Raw genomic sequence first — 16453 nt, 5'->3', positions numbered from 1 at the left:
ACAAATCCTAAAGTCCAAGATGACTGATTATGCTCTGGGAGATGAAATGAGTTCTAAATTTGAGATGTTCTTTCCTTTGCTTAAAATATACAGGTGGGGTCTTTGCTCATAATTTTAGTCTACATTTCTAAATGTTATAGAATAATGAGAGGCTGCATTGAACATGAGGAGAGAAGCTGCTATCCTTTGGATATGGTTGAGTGTGGCCCCAAAAGACATGTGAGGAGCTTAGCTCCCAGCATGATGGTGTGAAGGGGTCAGATTCCTCAAGAGGTGAGGCCTAGAGGAAGATGGGCACAACAGGATTCCACTGCCCCGGAAGAAATTAATGCTAATCTCAAGGAGAGAGTTAGTTCTCCTGAGAAGACATTTTAAAATAAGGCCACCCTACTTACTTGACCCCTTCCACATGTGGCTCTACTTCCTTTCCATTTCTCTGTCATGTTGTAACCAACCTGAGGACTCTCATGAAATGCCAAACAGATGTTGAGGCAGACCGTGGACTTTCATCCTCCAAAACTCTGAGCTAAATAAACCTCTTTTCTTCATAAAGCAACCAGCCTCTGGTATTCTTTTTTATAGCAACAGAAAATGGACTACCACAGGAGCTTTGTTTTACAAATGCTTGAAGGGCTAATATTCTTTTAAAATCCTAATATTCCTTTGAAATCCCAATATTCAAGGCAAACTGTAGGAAGGCACAAAGCACTAAAGTTTTTCACCCAACAGGATATATTATCCAACTTCTTTCCTGTGGCCACTTTTTTAAAAAAAAGAATTAGCAGGGATCTCCATCTTCATCTTCCCATTGAATACCTTAATAAGATAAAAGAATATATACTCAAATGAAATGAAGTTAATGCGCAGTTCGAAAAATGAAATTAAGTTACTACTCTACTCTACCTCAGTATATAATAACATGTACTTAATAGAAAATGAAAACTGCAGTCAGGCACACAGCACAATCTAGCACCAACACATTCAAGTTTCAAATACAAATTCAAACTAGAGGTGGTAAGATACTCAGTATTTGACTTGAACATTTAATTTGAATTTTAAAAAATTATTATGATGCCTTTAATTTTATAAAGACAATTTACTTAAATTGGGGAGACGATGGAAGTGGGAAAAAGGGTTACTTTCCCACCTCTATATAAAAATACACTTATTAGTAATATAAGGGAACCCACAATTAAAATCCAGAAAGAATTATCATTAACCTTATACCTGACAGTATTAGCTTTTCCACAAATCCACTCCTTTTTTTCAATTACCAATTTGATTGCTTGTAGGTGCCAGGCACAGTACAAGATGGATGAGATGCAATATTTGCACTTAAGAAATCTACCATCTTGTAAAGGAAAGAGATAATTACTCATATACTTCTCCCTTGCCTGATGTACCCAGATATTTACAGTTACTTGAAGGCCAACGTCACTTTACACCATGAGCCCAGATCATAGCCTTCACTCTGGTTAAGTAAGACTTGTTTCCTTATTTGTTTCACACTAGGCCACTCTGATCAGCAGAGCCTTGATTTACCTTATTCATCTACCTGGATTTCAGGCATTATGCCTGCTTTCTCAATAGGATTACCTTTAATCCTCTAGATACACTATGCAAATTTCTTCCCCCACTCTAGCTGGATAATGACTATCCCAAACCAGTTATCCATCCCTTTCTCCCAACACCACCCCCAAGTATATTTTTATGACCAAAGCCATATAGTAAATGGTCATAGGAAAAGACAGTTGTAGTCCATCCATAAAAATGGAAGCTAATTCTAATATCCTGTATTCAGAATATGTAGATGGACACAGCACATCCAGGTAAATGAAGCAGCATTAATTAAATGTATTTATTAAATGTGTACAATAAAAATTGCCTTGGAGACCACCTATATCCAAAGAACACCTTCTGAAACAGTTAAGGCCTCTAAGTGTATAGTTTATTTTAAGCAGAGTAATGTGTTTTGAACCTGCCTTAAGAGGCCACCTGTCTGCAAAGAACGCAGGCCCCTTACCCAGTGCACTTTAAAAAAAAAAAAAACAAACTTTTAAGAAAAAGCGTTATAGAAAATATATTGCCTAGCCAGCTCCAGCGTCACATATGCCTGTCTCCACAAGAAATGCTTTTCATAAAATGACCCCATATGGGGTTTTAAGCTTCCCCACTGAGCTCTCAGACCCCTGAGTACTGAAGGGGCAGGCTCCCAGCTGTTCTGCTCGATGAGCTGCTGCCCAGCCAATTGCCCTGCCTCAGGCTTAATGGTTCACAGGGAGGCTACACTCAACTTTGTTGCAGGTTCTCCAAGATCACTCCAGGAAATCCTTGAGATAATTTGAGGGATGTTCAGGGCCAACTACATTGACTCTAGCATAATTACAGATTATGAGGCCCCAAAGAATCCATTCATTCCACTATAGAGAGCACTGTTAAACTGAAGACCACCTGCCAGAAAGACCACTTCATTTTGGAACCCAGGGTGGTCTCCATGTGCAGATTTCATAGTTTTACATTATGAGCAACAAAAGGTTAAATACAAACAAAAGATTGTGCTGGGTGGCAATGAGCAGTCAGCATGTTTGGATTCAGGAAGAAAATTTCATTTACAGAAAAAGACTTCACGCAGTGTACAGCAGCAAACAAGAGCAAGAAACAAGCTTTTCTACCCTCAGAATCAGTTGTTGGGGGGGGGGTGAATTTTTTAAAGGGTGTGAGTTGTAGAACAATGCACACAGCAGGTCTTCCCTGTTCAAGGGTTGCTTAATAGAAGGGGGTGTTGCTCAGTGACAGGGCACTGATCTAGTATGCTTGAGATCCTGTGTTCACTCCCTACCACTGGCAGGGGCTGGGCTGTCCTGTGGATTCAATCCCTACCACTCCAAAGAGAGGTGGGGGGAAGAGAAGAGGAGGGAGGAGAGGAGAGGGGAGGGGAAGGGAGGGAAGGGGAGGGGAGAGAGGAAACAGAGAAAGAAAGGAAGAAAGGAAGGGAAGGAGAAAGGGGGAGGGAGGGAGGACAGATCTATGCCCCAAGTTAAGGACTCGGGCTTGAGCTTCTTAAAAAGAGAAAGAGATACTTACTGAAGAGCCCAACTCTAGATGAGAAGTATTTCTGTCTAGTAACCCTTTTGACAAGTATCTTGGGTGCTACTGACCAGTGGAATACCACACAAACACACAGGTAGATGTTTAATAGGCTATAACCTTTAAAAGCAAAGATAAATGTGATTGCAGATACATACATATAATAATAAGCCAATTTAAATTAATAAATATCAAGGGAGAAGTGACACCTGAAAGTGGTCCTTTTGAATCTGGAATGGGCACACCTATTTAAAAACAAAACAAAGGGCCTGGGATTTAGCTCAACGGTTCCCTGCCTGCCTCGCAAGCACAAGGTCCAGAGTTTGATCCCCGGTACCAAAAAAAAAAAAAAAAGAGAATAGGAAAAGAAATCTTGTTAAGAAGTCAGTGGGATTCTTGGGGGGGGGGGGGGTTGTTTGTTTGTTTGTTTGTTTTTGGTACCGGGGATCAAAGTCAGGACCTTGTGCTTGGGAGGCAGGCAGGGAACGACTGAACTAAATCCCCAGCCCTACCATTCTCTTTCTCATTATCCAAGCTTGCATAAAGTCTCCATGGAAGAAATGAAGTAATCCATTCCTTCCAGGCTGCCAGCATAAAGAGAGTTATCCACCTCAGGTTGCTGGGAAGTTTATCTTTCTCCTTTGGGCTTGCTGCCTGGGGTTCTGTTGAGCATATGGCCAAAACCACTTCACTGTGGCTGGGATGTCATACCTAAGGTAGCCCAACATGGGAGATTTTATAGCTGATCTTTGCACATTGTTAACAAATACTGTGAAATCCAGTAACTCTGCTCCTAAACAGCTGTAAGAATTCTTTGGCTTCTAATATTTCATCCTAAATGAGGAGACTGGTTAATGAGATCCAATCCACACAGGTTCTGAAAACTTAATTTTGAAGTTATAGACCCTAATAAATATATATTAGCACCTAGTTGATTCACTGTCTATATTTTGCTTTCAACAGTTTAAATTGCATACCTTCCTCTCAGCTTGGAACCAGGTGATTTATTCTGGTAAATTAATGGTTTTTAAAACTTTTAAAACATACCATAACCTTTTTGCTTTATTTGAGATGTTCTTTGTTCACCATTAATTAGCTAATAAAACTCAACCTTTTTAATTTGCTTTTTGAATATGGTCCTATTTTCTGAAATAAATGACAAGCCACAATTAAATGTTTATAGAATAGTGTTTGATAGATATGAGATATTCTGACTTTTGTTCCCTTCCAAAACAAAATAAAAACAATAACAACCAAAATAATCCCACCACTTAACTAACTTACCTGCAAGGATATCTTAGTAACCAAAGTCTCAAATGCTGTAAGGCATATTTGGAGGATTCCTTAGCAATTCCCACTTCAGAAATATCTCTCAAGTTCTTAACAGTGGCTTGGTTTTTCAAAAATCCCTAGGCACTTCCAAACAAGTTTAATCTATAAAAATTTTTTTCCAGTGTAATGCTCTCACGTAAGGGATGAAAACAAAAAAAATCTAGCTAGATGAAATGCCTTGCCTAAAGTCAATACTGTTCAGTAACTACCACACACATTTATGATGTGCCAGGCTCTATACTAAATACTTAAAAGGATTGTTTCCTATGTACCTCAAAGCAGAGTTAGAGAAAAGTATAGTTATCTCTCTGTATTAATTTTCTATTACTGCCAACAAATTGCCACAAACTTGGTGGCTTAAAACAAATACCAATTTATCATGGCGTGGTTTCTGTGGATCAGCATTCCAGGGCATTTTCGCAGAATGTTCAGCTCAGGGCTGAAATCAGTGTCAGCTGACTATATCCAGAGTCCACCAGGGGCAAGAGATGCTTCAAAGTTTGCAAAACTGAAGACCCTATTTTCTTGCTAACTTATTAATTTAGGTAGAAACTGGGGTTCTATGGTTGGCTGGTTGATTGGTTGGTTTTGTTTGTTTGGTTGGTTGGTTGGGTTTTGGCCTCAGTACTGGGCTCCAACTACCACTGAGCTACAACCCCAGCATTTTTTATTTTGAGAGAGGGTCTTTCTGGTTGCCATGGGAGACTCAAACTTGCAGTGCTCCTGCCTTAGCCTCGCTAAGTGCTGGATTACAGGTGTACACCACTGCACCCAGCTTTCTTTTCATTTTTTAAAACCGCAAGAAACTGCAGCCCACACAAACTCTAAGTTAGAGTATCTATGAATGTGTTTGTGTCACTGGATTTTCTTTATAAATATCTACTTTTTCATGTGTAAGATACTGCTACTTCCTGTTAGCACTGCTATTGTTTAGGAGCATATTCTTATTTCTAATATCATAGAAAGTTATCTACCTCACCATTTAGTACATACTCAATTCCACACTGCTTGAAAAAACCAGAAAGGATAGATCCCAAGAGTTTATGGACATATAGGACATACATTAAATAAACAGGAGAATAAAATTATAAAAGCATTATGTAAATTAATGTAATATGTGCTTTTAAAGATGTCAAGAGAGGAAAGCAGAAGTTTCAGGATAAGGAAATATCACATATCCTGATATTTCCTTATCCTGAAACTCACTGCCTGCTCTTTACCAGCTCTCACCCACTCATCCAACTCCTGCAACTGAATCCAATTCATCTGTCAGATCTTGGGTTAGGTATTATCCCTTTCAAGAAGACTTTCTAAGTCTAGGTTAAACACCCCTCCTAAGCATCTGTACTTGCTCCAACATGGCACTTATTACACTGTATTACACCAAATATGTTTTTCAAAATTTCCAAATACTCAAACTGTAAAAAAAAAAGACGCCCAAGAAGGATTTCTGCCTTGTTCTCCACTGCATCCTCAGCATGTAGTACAGCATCTGGCATGTACTACACACAAATTAAATGCACATTAAATAACTGAGTTAAGTTGGGCCTGGAACCCAGGGGAATCTTGTGACCCAATCGGGCAGAAAGGGAGCAATCGGTTCTTTGATCAATCCAGAAACTCCTAAGACTAGAGATGGGGTTCAAAAATTTCCATTAGCTGTATTCTATTTATTGACACACTTGATTCAAATCATTTGGACAAACATTGGCACCTGCCACCTAACGGCAGAGACTGCCAGTCGATGGAGCTTGGCAGAAGTGATCTGGGACTGCAGTGCTGCTGATGAGATTATACCTCCATCTGGCCTTTATGAGAGTCATCAGTCCATTGCATTCCCTTGAGAGCATCCCTCCTTCTGAAAAGAACAGTCGCTAGTGACCTCACACCTCCTTGGTGAATAGTCAGAGCCATAGCATGGTCGGTTCCCAATCTCTAAACAATTTTTAAACTAACCCCATTGTGCCTCACAATTCTGTCACCACCAGAACCCTGACTCTCAAAGGTCATCCATCATCGCACATCATCTTCTACTACCAGCCAATTCCCTTTCAGCCACCCACTAGCAAGGTTGTGTCCTTCATACTATCCCAATAACTGCAGTCCCTCTGAGATCACAATTTCAAGCATCCCTCTCTGACAACCATCTTTGAACCTCCCATCTCACTTTTTCTATTAGTCTCACTCCAGTAATTCTTCAAACATATGGAGATCTCCAATCTATTACCACATTGTTCCATCTCTCACCTTTTATCTTCCTAGCTGTACCGTAAGGCCTAATATTAAGGCTCAGCATTATGTGTTGCCCTGGCAGCTGGGGACAATCTGGAGAAGCCTGAATGGCCCACATCCAAGCTCCTCTCCCACTCTCCTATGACAGTTAAGTCCTCTCACCAAAGAACATTCTATATTATGAGGACAAAGAACAGCTCCTGCTTACCCCTGAGGAGCAGGCTGTAGGTTCCTATGGGCCCGCAGAATTATGCAAATCACATCCTCCAGCAGGAACTAGGAACACTGTCACCTACTTGAAACTACAAAGTCAGCCTCCTTCAATCCAGGTTGTTTATTCTTTTCCCAGTTCAAACCCTATGCAACCTGATGTGATGTCCAGTGTTCTCCTTTCTTAGGCTATAAGTAGATGTGACTAATAAACTATTGTCAATATCGTCTATCTAGAATTTGATGTCATTTGATCAGCCATTCCCATCACCCTAGGATGGGAATTCCTTCCTCACGCAGAGGGTGAAGAGGACACACACAAAACGTCAGCCCCCATTACCCATCCTAGATTCCGTGATTCATCATTATAATCATCGCTCAAACATTTCCAACTCCCCATCTCTCACCCCACTATCACGCCCTAGAGAAAGCACATCTGCTTAACCTCGACGCATTATTCCACATCTGTAACAAAAATTCTCTATGAAGAAGTTGAAACAATCATATTCTGTGACCTGCCTTTAAAAATCATGAGCACAAGTGTTAAATGAGTATTCCACATTGCCTGCAATTGGTGATTTCCCACGGAGGTTAGTATTTCACCATCATAGCCTCCAACACCCAGCCTCCCCTGCACCCAGCTCAGCACACTCCAGCCACACTAACCTGTGAAGTAGTTGAAAGGGTTTCACCTCTAGGTCCTTCTATTGTAGTTAGGTAAGTTAATTAAACATCTTGTAGGCAGTTAGACAGGGCCTCCCTTAAGGTGCCAGCCCGTAAGGCCCCAGTCCTCAAGATTCCTGCCCTCCAGGAGCCAACACTGGCAAGGAACCAACATGAAGAACAATTGAGGCACATTCACTGGTTAGCATTATAAAAAAAAGGAGGCACTACTTCCCCTGGGGGTAGACAGCAGTGATTGATATTCTAAATGGAAAATTCCTTGTATGTGACTTATTTTCCCATTTGATCCCCATTTAATCAATATTACCTGGGTGACTGTACTTGTAATCTTATTGGTTGGTCATGGTTTTGTCCCACCTCATGCCCACTTTGTAAATTTCCATTGGGTCTTATGATTTGTCCCACTTTGTACCCACCCACCTCACCACATGGCTTTGCTGTATAAAACATCTTTGAAAAGTGGGTTGAGCGGGCAACCCACTTTCTGGTCCCCCTTCCATCTCTCTTAGACAGAAGCTTTCTTTCTCTCAAAAAATTTTTCTTCCTCTTAACCTCCATTGTTCCTATAATTCATTCTTTGATTTTAGAGAACACGAACTCGAGTTTCAGATATCTAGTAGGTTTGGGAGTTACAACTCTTCCCCCTGTATCATTTCTACATGCTATTTTCTCTACCCAGAATCTTCTCCCTCAAAATACTTGCATGACCACTGCAAGTACTAAATTGTCTCAAATGCTACCTTCTCACAGAGAGGACCTCCCCCAACTATACAAGCTGTAGGAAATCCTTGCCTACCAATTCATTTTATCACATTTTCCAATCATTATCTGAAATTATCTGTTTACTTTTCTAAATAGTCTGCTTCCATGCCATCAAAATGAAGTCTTCATGGGAGTCACATATTGATCACTATTCTAAGACTCTAAAACAATTCAAGTCATATACTGTATGTATTTATCAAATAATGGTTAGGAATCAGTCTTCACACAGAACAAAAGGGAGAGCAGAAACACTTAAGTATTTCATATCACATCATGACAATGCATTTATCTATCAGCCTGTCAATCTTATTTTTTAAATGGACTTTCTCATATTTCACTTACAAACTAAGAGAACTTCATTCAAGCAAATTGTCAGTCTAAACCATTAATCATTTGTCTTCCTAGAATTCTCAAATCTTCTAGAGCACTATACATTATTATTGGCAAAAAGCCTAAATAAGAGTTTGAATTCAGACCTTAACCAGTACCAGTAAAACTAGATATAACCTATGCCTTCCATCATGTTTATCTTACTTAATGGTGATTGACATAGTCATAAGAAGATGAAGTAAATGAAGTTGTCTAAAATAAATTAGGTTTCCTTTAAGTTCTTAGTCTTATCTCTTATCAGAAACCAATATTTTCAACTCTCTATATTTCTCATATTACCTTGAACTGGTTAACTCTCCATCTGTACCACTGTATGCCAATATATTCTGCTCAAATTCATGACATGTGATTAAGTATAAGGGAGACTTTGGGGCAGGAAATAGTAGGCAAGGCCCCCTTAATTCCATGACCATTTCATGGTGCCAAGTACTCTTTTGGGTTCTAGAGGGATTCAAAGAAGAGGAAATAACATTGTCTGCTCTTGAGGGGCTTAGCGCCCTCAGAAGCCTGGTTTGATACAGGGCATCATGGAATAAACCTTTTCACTGGGGTTACTGAGTTGACTATTGATCAACAATTTGATTCAAAAGCTATATATCTGATGATTGAAAGTTGGAACAGCTAAAGGATAAGTAGCGCTTGATGCCTATAATTTACCAACTGAAATCAACTTATCTTTTTATACTTTCTCCTAAAGAACTTATGAGAACAATCTTTTGTTTAGGTTTAGACCTTGGCTGATGCTAAAAATTGTTCTGTGGTATTTGTAGATTGTTCTAATGTTATTTTTCTACTCTGTGTTATCTAAGAAAAAATGATCCTAATCCGTTATAATTTATGTTACTACCATTTGTATTATTGGGTGTATACATCATTTGTGTTGCATATTTGCTTGATTATAATATAAATATAAACAAGTAAAATTCAATTTATTCAGTGAGATTTTGATCCAAATCTTAGTGTCCAATAATTCAAGTTCCTTTTAGATGCCAACTACCAGCAGACCAAAATTGATAGGCTCATGTCATGTCAAATTCTTCCTAAAGCTCAGTAGCTATCAGTAGCTAAAAGTATTTTGTAAGCATTCTTGAAATATTTTGTTAAAATTCTTTGGGGAGGAGAACATGAGAAGGAAGGCTTTTTACAGAATTAGACAAGGGAACAAAAATAAGACTCGGTTGCTTGGCCTCTGTGCCAGCACATCCTGAAGTTACATTGTTGTCTCAAGAATGCTTTATCCTTCACACCAACCTCAGCCAGGCCCTGGTTCAATGATTCCACAAGCCAATTTATATTGGACATATGGTTCCATCTTTGGAACATAAGGACCACAATGGCTCACCAACAATGCAGACTTTCATTCTTCAATGCTTTAATGAATTAAGGTAGAATGTAGATATTGCTTTGCCCAGTGCAGGTGTCTACTTAAACCTGGGAATATTTCTTGTTGCTTTTCCTTAGTGAAAGTACAACAGCAGTAAAGGAAACCAAGGATCAGTAAGACAACTCTTTTTCAAAAAAGAAGAACTTCTTTTACTTCTCTGTTTCTCACATATAAATCTCCGCTGCTGAGGTCCTTGGGAAGAGTTCATAAAAGTTAAGAGAATAACTAATAGGTTTTAACTTTCATGCTAAAACATTGGTGCTTGCAGCTTGAATGATGTGCTGAGAAACAGATTTACCATTGTGGGGCTGAGCACTGGACTCTCCTTGATCCACATTACCCTTGAATGGAGTCAGCATTAAATTGAAAACAGCACCTCAACCCACCAGGCAAGAGGAACCTCCGAGCCCCAGAGTCTCCCTCTCCACCTCTCCTGCTCTCCTTTCTGTGTATATATTCCCTGTTAATCTTATGGCCCAACCCAGACTGCAAGTTCTTCAGAAGTCTTGCTGACTTCGCACATTACTTCACTACAGAACCTTTATTATATATAGTGTATTGTTGCATAAGTTAGGATTTTATTAGCTAACTTATTTTCTAGCAAAACCCTAACTTTAATGAAATGGATGAGATCTTGTATTTTCTTTATACAGTGCAGGGTCCGCTACCCTGATGGCTGCACAATACATGCTTTGTAAAGAGCTGATCCTGTTACTGAAAGGTAAGTCTTGTAAAGTCAAGCTGCTGGCTAGTTGCTCTCAAAATTATCAAAATCCAGCTCATCTTAATATGATCATGGACAGAGCGACTGAGAGACAAGTTGTAATAAAAAGAATAATACAGCTTATCTTCTCAAAGAGGTTGATTTAGCCAAGTAAAGATAAAGCAGAGTAATCTCACTTTGAAGTTAAGGCCACATTTTGCACTGACGTCAAAGGCTTTGCTTATAGGTTCTTTTCCTTTTTCCCCTGCTACCCTGACCTCACAGAGACTCCCTGATCATTTTCCTTGTGACTGGGATCCCTCCTGTCTGCCCCTTCTGTCATTGATGGACATAAACCAGATGTAACTTAGGGCTCATGGACCCCAGGAATAAGGACTAAGGTTTACCTCCTGCAGGAAGAAGAGCAGTTCCTCTCAGAGCAGGAATCCAAGGCCAAGGTGGGTAACAATGCCTCTGCTAGAGCACTGGGGGGAGGCTTAACCATGATGGTGGGCAGCAATGGGCCCCTCATTGGGCCCCTAATCCTATTGGATAGGCAGAGAGTGTTGCTGTTGTTGTAGTTTTGATTTCATTGTCCTTTCTTATCCTCAGCATTGTTGCTTTAAGAATCCAACTTCTTCTGCTAGTTGCTATCACTTTTTATGCAGAACTTGCCCTGTCACTGGGTCCCCTACTCATGATGCACCCCTCTGCAGATGGTCTGCTCCCCGCCCTGTCAGCCATCCAAGGCTGAAATGGTAGGAACACAGTTACCAGGTCTGACCTCCTCATAAGCTGGCTCACACCTACCAGAGGCAGCACCCAAACAAATTTTCTTTTTCTTTACTATTTATAAACCTTATAGGACCCATTGATGATAGCTCACTTTGAACAGTATCTCTGACAGCTTCTGGACCCAACCATCTCCTTGCTGGTCTTTGTATGTTTCTCTCCAATTTACTACACCCTCTTCTGTCCTAATCTGAAACTTTGGTCGATTTAAAGCTTAGTACCATACCTAATCTTCCTCTGTTTCTGCTGTCCTTTCTCCTCCTTCTTTCTCCTCTTTTTTTCCCCTCAAGTCATTGTTTGCCACAGAAATTGCAGTAGCAGAAGAAAATCCAGCAGAGGCTGTTTTTATTTTAAAAAGAAATAACTGAAGTCTGAGAAGTGAGTGGGGAGTGAGGTGGATGACAGATGAGGAAAAATAGTTTCTGTAGTGCAGCAACAAAAAATGCCAGGACCTGAGATGCTGAAGAGAAGGACGTGGGAAGCAGGTTAGAAGATCTTTCTAGGCTTCCGTGTGCTCCAATATGGAAGGTTAAAATATGGAAGGTTAACAAACAGAGTTAAAGGGACAGATTTCTTATTTAGTAAAAGTCAAGCCAGTATCGTTAATAAAAGGCTGCTCAATATGGTTTTTATACAGAGCTCCAAATTATTCTGCAATTTGCAGCATTAATATCCAGGCAAAGAAACCTCATCTGTAGCCAACAATTGTATCATGCTCTCATATGTATATAGGCATGTGCACTGTCAAAAAATCTGGTTCTTTCATCTCCACAAGTATTTTTACCAAATCAGTACTGTTCATCCAAATGCTTTGTTCTGCCAGTCATAAACAGTGTCTGGGTAACTCCTTGCTCTACGTTCTCTATCTGTGGAACTGCTCCCGGTCCTTGGCCAGCTTGCTTTCATTCCTAATACACATCTATTTACCTGAGCAGTTATACATACTTCACTTCCTGGTTCGTCCCATTAAAGACAAAATTGCATGGGACATGATGAGCTGCAAATTTTATCCTGATATTACTGTCAGCAGGAGAAGGAGATTGCAGGGAAAGTCTGAATCCCCAGCTCCCCAAAGACAGGGGTCAGGGGGTGGGGGAGATAAATTTTTTTTATTATTTAATTTTTGAAGAGTTAGGCTGGGGAGGGGGGAATCCTAGGTCATCACAGATTGTTAATTAGCCTTTTCCAAAGGAAATGTAAGCCTCTTATTTTTATAATATGACTTAGTTTCCCAACATTAGAAAAAAACAAGCTTCTTATCAGGATCCTACCCTTCTACCACCACCAGAAGATAGAGGCCCTGTGTACCTTGCTGTTTCCATTTCAAAGAGATGATTCTCAGGTTCATCAGAAAGTCATCCCTGAGTTGCAAAATGGACAAGGGAGTGGGGCAGATTTGCATAAATCTCAAAGAGGCAGAAAAAAGATTTACAGTCACAAACTTTCTAAAGGAAATGCTCTATGAAAAAGGGATAATAAGGACCTAGAGTTAGGATGGAATCTTATCTACAGCTTAGCTAGCCTGAGGATAGTATGAAGTCTATTTTGGTGAAGTCACTACAGGGGACAATTTTGCTAGATGCTTCTGTAGCTCTAAGGCCTAAGAAGTAGCCACCTGTGCTCCCTGGATTGTTGCTTTCCTTAACAATACACTGACTCTGCTGCTACTGTCACCCATGTCCTGTCAGCCCTGACTCCATTCAGTTGTTAGTTGATTAGTTGTTTAAGATCTACTTTGTGAAAGAGCTATAGAAAGAAATAAGAGTTACAGGTGGCTCTCAGCTGACAAAGCTTGAGAATCTCCTGCCCTGAACTTTTCACGTGAAATTCTTATGTCCTCATCTGTCCTTCGTCCTGGTGAGCTCCTTTTGGGTCACTTTGAAATAAAAAGCTAAACATTAAAATAGTGTTCATGAGCTTTTTCTTGCCATTCTGATGAAAGATCAGGTAGGATGAGGCTATAGCTTAAAATGAATTGATGAAATAAAATAATGAGGCTTGGGAATTATCTCTTGATACCAATTTTCTATATTCTTTCATTCTTCCCACCCTAGTCATTTTCCTTTTCCTGTTACAATAGATAATTGAGAAATGAAATACACAAATTCTGTTATCTAATTTTGAAAAAAGAAGAGGAGGTTATATTATGACAAGGAAGGAAAATGTCCTAAAAGCATATTTTTTCATTCTAGAATATCATCATTTCTTATCCAAACACTCTGTCAAGAATGAGTTTTTTACCCATTTGTCTGACTTCTGTCTCGATCCATCTGCCACTTACAGGTGAAGAGACACTTACTTGAGTCCTAGTTTATGTCTAATTTCAATAGTAAGAGGAACTTTTTCTGATGTTGGGTAAAGAACTTCAACCTAAAATAACTGAGAAAGTTCCATCGTGACAATAAAATCAATTGAATTCCAATTCCCAGAGTTTGTTCCACTTTCCCTATGATTTTTCACATTGCCACAGTTTCTTCCTTGCTCTTTCTATTTACCTAATAGCCTAGGAATACAAGGCTCTGAATTGTAGTTCAATTTAAGATATCTCCTTGATAAATGTGTTTTGATACATTGAACCTGCCTTTCTCCAGAGAATCAGACAAATAAACAAGCACAGTTGATTAGCTGGAATTTACTAAACTTTTGCTTGATGACTTCTCTTAAGCTCCTCCAATACTCAAACGCACTCAGCAAAAATATGGTGAGCACTGAGTCAGTGCCTCAACTCATACAAAGGAAAAAATGAAACCTGATTTCTACCCATCAGAAGCAGACAGTCCAGCTGGGATTGATTTCATTGCCAGCATGTGCAAAGCCCTGAACTAATCTGTCTTCACATATATTAGGGTTACATGACAGTACAAGGTAGAATACAGGGTTTAAGAGAAATGTCTTTGGATTCAGGCCCTTGCCCCAAATCCTCTTCTGATTTTCTAATTTAATTTCATTCATGTCCCATGAAAGGCATAGCCCTACTTTACACCATGATCCTACCTGTGCCCTCCCCCAAACCCATGCAAAAATTGCTTGGATTAGTTGTGAGCATTTGATCATTATAAAGAATCCATAAACCGGGAGAAGTGGATCATGTTCATCTTCCCTCCTCCTTCCCTCTCTTTCCCTTCCTCATATTTGAACTGAGATACAGAGGCTATAATCAAGCTGTGGTGGACCCATAAGTTCACTTACAGACAGTACAAAGGCAAGTGTGAGGAGGAGGCAAAAGAGAGAATAAGAGAACTAAGCGTTGTTAGACTGCAAAAGTGGCTGTGATTCTCCCCATCCCAGCCGGCAAGCACCTCTGCAATGTGACTCTGCAGCTCCTCACAGCAAGGTGAAGTTCATTTTCCTATCCACTGAACATAGACTTGGTCTTATGACTTGTGTGGGCCCTATAACAGAGGCAGAAGCTTAAATGTGCATGGATTGGAGTGTACCTTTCATCTCTTGCAGTCCTCTGGAAGCCTAGGTCACCATGGGAAGAAGCCCAGGAGAATCTCCTAGAGGATGAGAGAGCATGAGCAGAGATGCCTTGCTCCACTGAGGCTTCCTTCCCTAAGACAACCCTCACGCAACTGCCAATGATGTTTAAGAGCCCTGCCCAGGTGTCCAGCCCCCTGAGCCACCATCTTCCCACAGAGACAGTGGGAAATCAGCAGTCAGTGCAGATTTGAAGAACCTCCCAGCTGACCCACATAATCAGGAGAAATAATAAAGACCTGTTGCTTTAAGTAATTTAGTTTTGGGTTTTGCTGAGATTACGTGGATTCGGCACTGTTTGTCACTTAGTATGTTTTCTATTCAGAAATGGTGCTACTCCCATCTGGTGGGCCTGTCAAGCACATGACCCCCACTTTTTCACCACAAAGGTGTGCCTGTGACAGAGGCTGGCCTAATAAAGCCCCTCATTGCCCTGGAAACAGTAGTAGCCTATGGCCCAAGAAAGAACAATGGGAGTCCTTTTTCAAAAACTGTCCTAGGCGCTAGCAAAAGAACACTGTATGATTCTTTCCCTTTGAGCATGGAATCTATATTCGTTACCACCAACTAAGATTTAAGCTAAAGGCAGAGGGGAGGGAAAGACAGGGGAGAGGAGGGGGGGAGAGAAAGGAGAAAAAAAGAGGAAGGCAGGGAGGGAGGAAGAAAAGAAGGGAAGGAAGCAAGGTTGGTTGGCTTGCCACAAGATGGGAAAAATCAATTTTCTCTGACATGATATGAACTGGACCTAACCACATCTGAAGTTCTCAGATTTCACAGACACTATTATGTTTAAGCTAGTTTAAGGTGGGTTTCTGACACACCTCAAAGAATCCTCAATCTGCCTACAATGCCATTTCTCTTCATTCTGATTACAGTACAAAATATATACAATCTCTGCTTCCTCCGTTTCACAGAGGTGAAAGGTGCGGTCTCTTGTGTTTCTCTCTCAAGAGGCCAAGGCATGAAAGACAAAGTCATGACAGTACTGGGGTACTAATGAGGTAGACACCTCATGGGCAGGGGTGTCATTAATAAATGATAATGATATATTACCTCTCTAAGGAGTAGGCAGACAGATCTTTCTCAAATGGGAAAAGGATCAAGAGATAGAGAAGGGGAGGGAAAGGGGAAAAAAGAAGACATGTTACGTACATGTAGCAACTCCACACAAAGAATGTAAATAGTATGTACTACAGACATGTCTATAAAAATAAAACAATACATTATCTCTGAAGAAAAACAATAAAAAAGGGAAAATATGATGATGATGATTAAAGCAGTTACTAAATTTACTGATTTGGCAGAAATCTGTGGTATTTTAAAAACACTACCATTTCCAAGCTGATATCCATTGTACTTGGCAAATAGTGATCTTTGCAGTAAAGAAGTTGGCTTGA

Source organism: Heterocephalus glaber, unplaced genomic scaffold, assembly GCF_053883595.1.
Source record: "Heterocephalus glaber isolate CG9 unplaced genomic scaffold, H.glaber_assembly_v1.0 deba00001733, whole genome shotgun sequence".
NCBI lineage: Eukaryota > Metazoa > Chordata > Mammalia > Rodentia > Bathyergidae > Heterocephalus > Heterocephalus glaber.
This window is presented reverse-complemented; position numbering follows the sequence as displayed.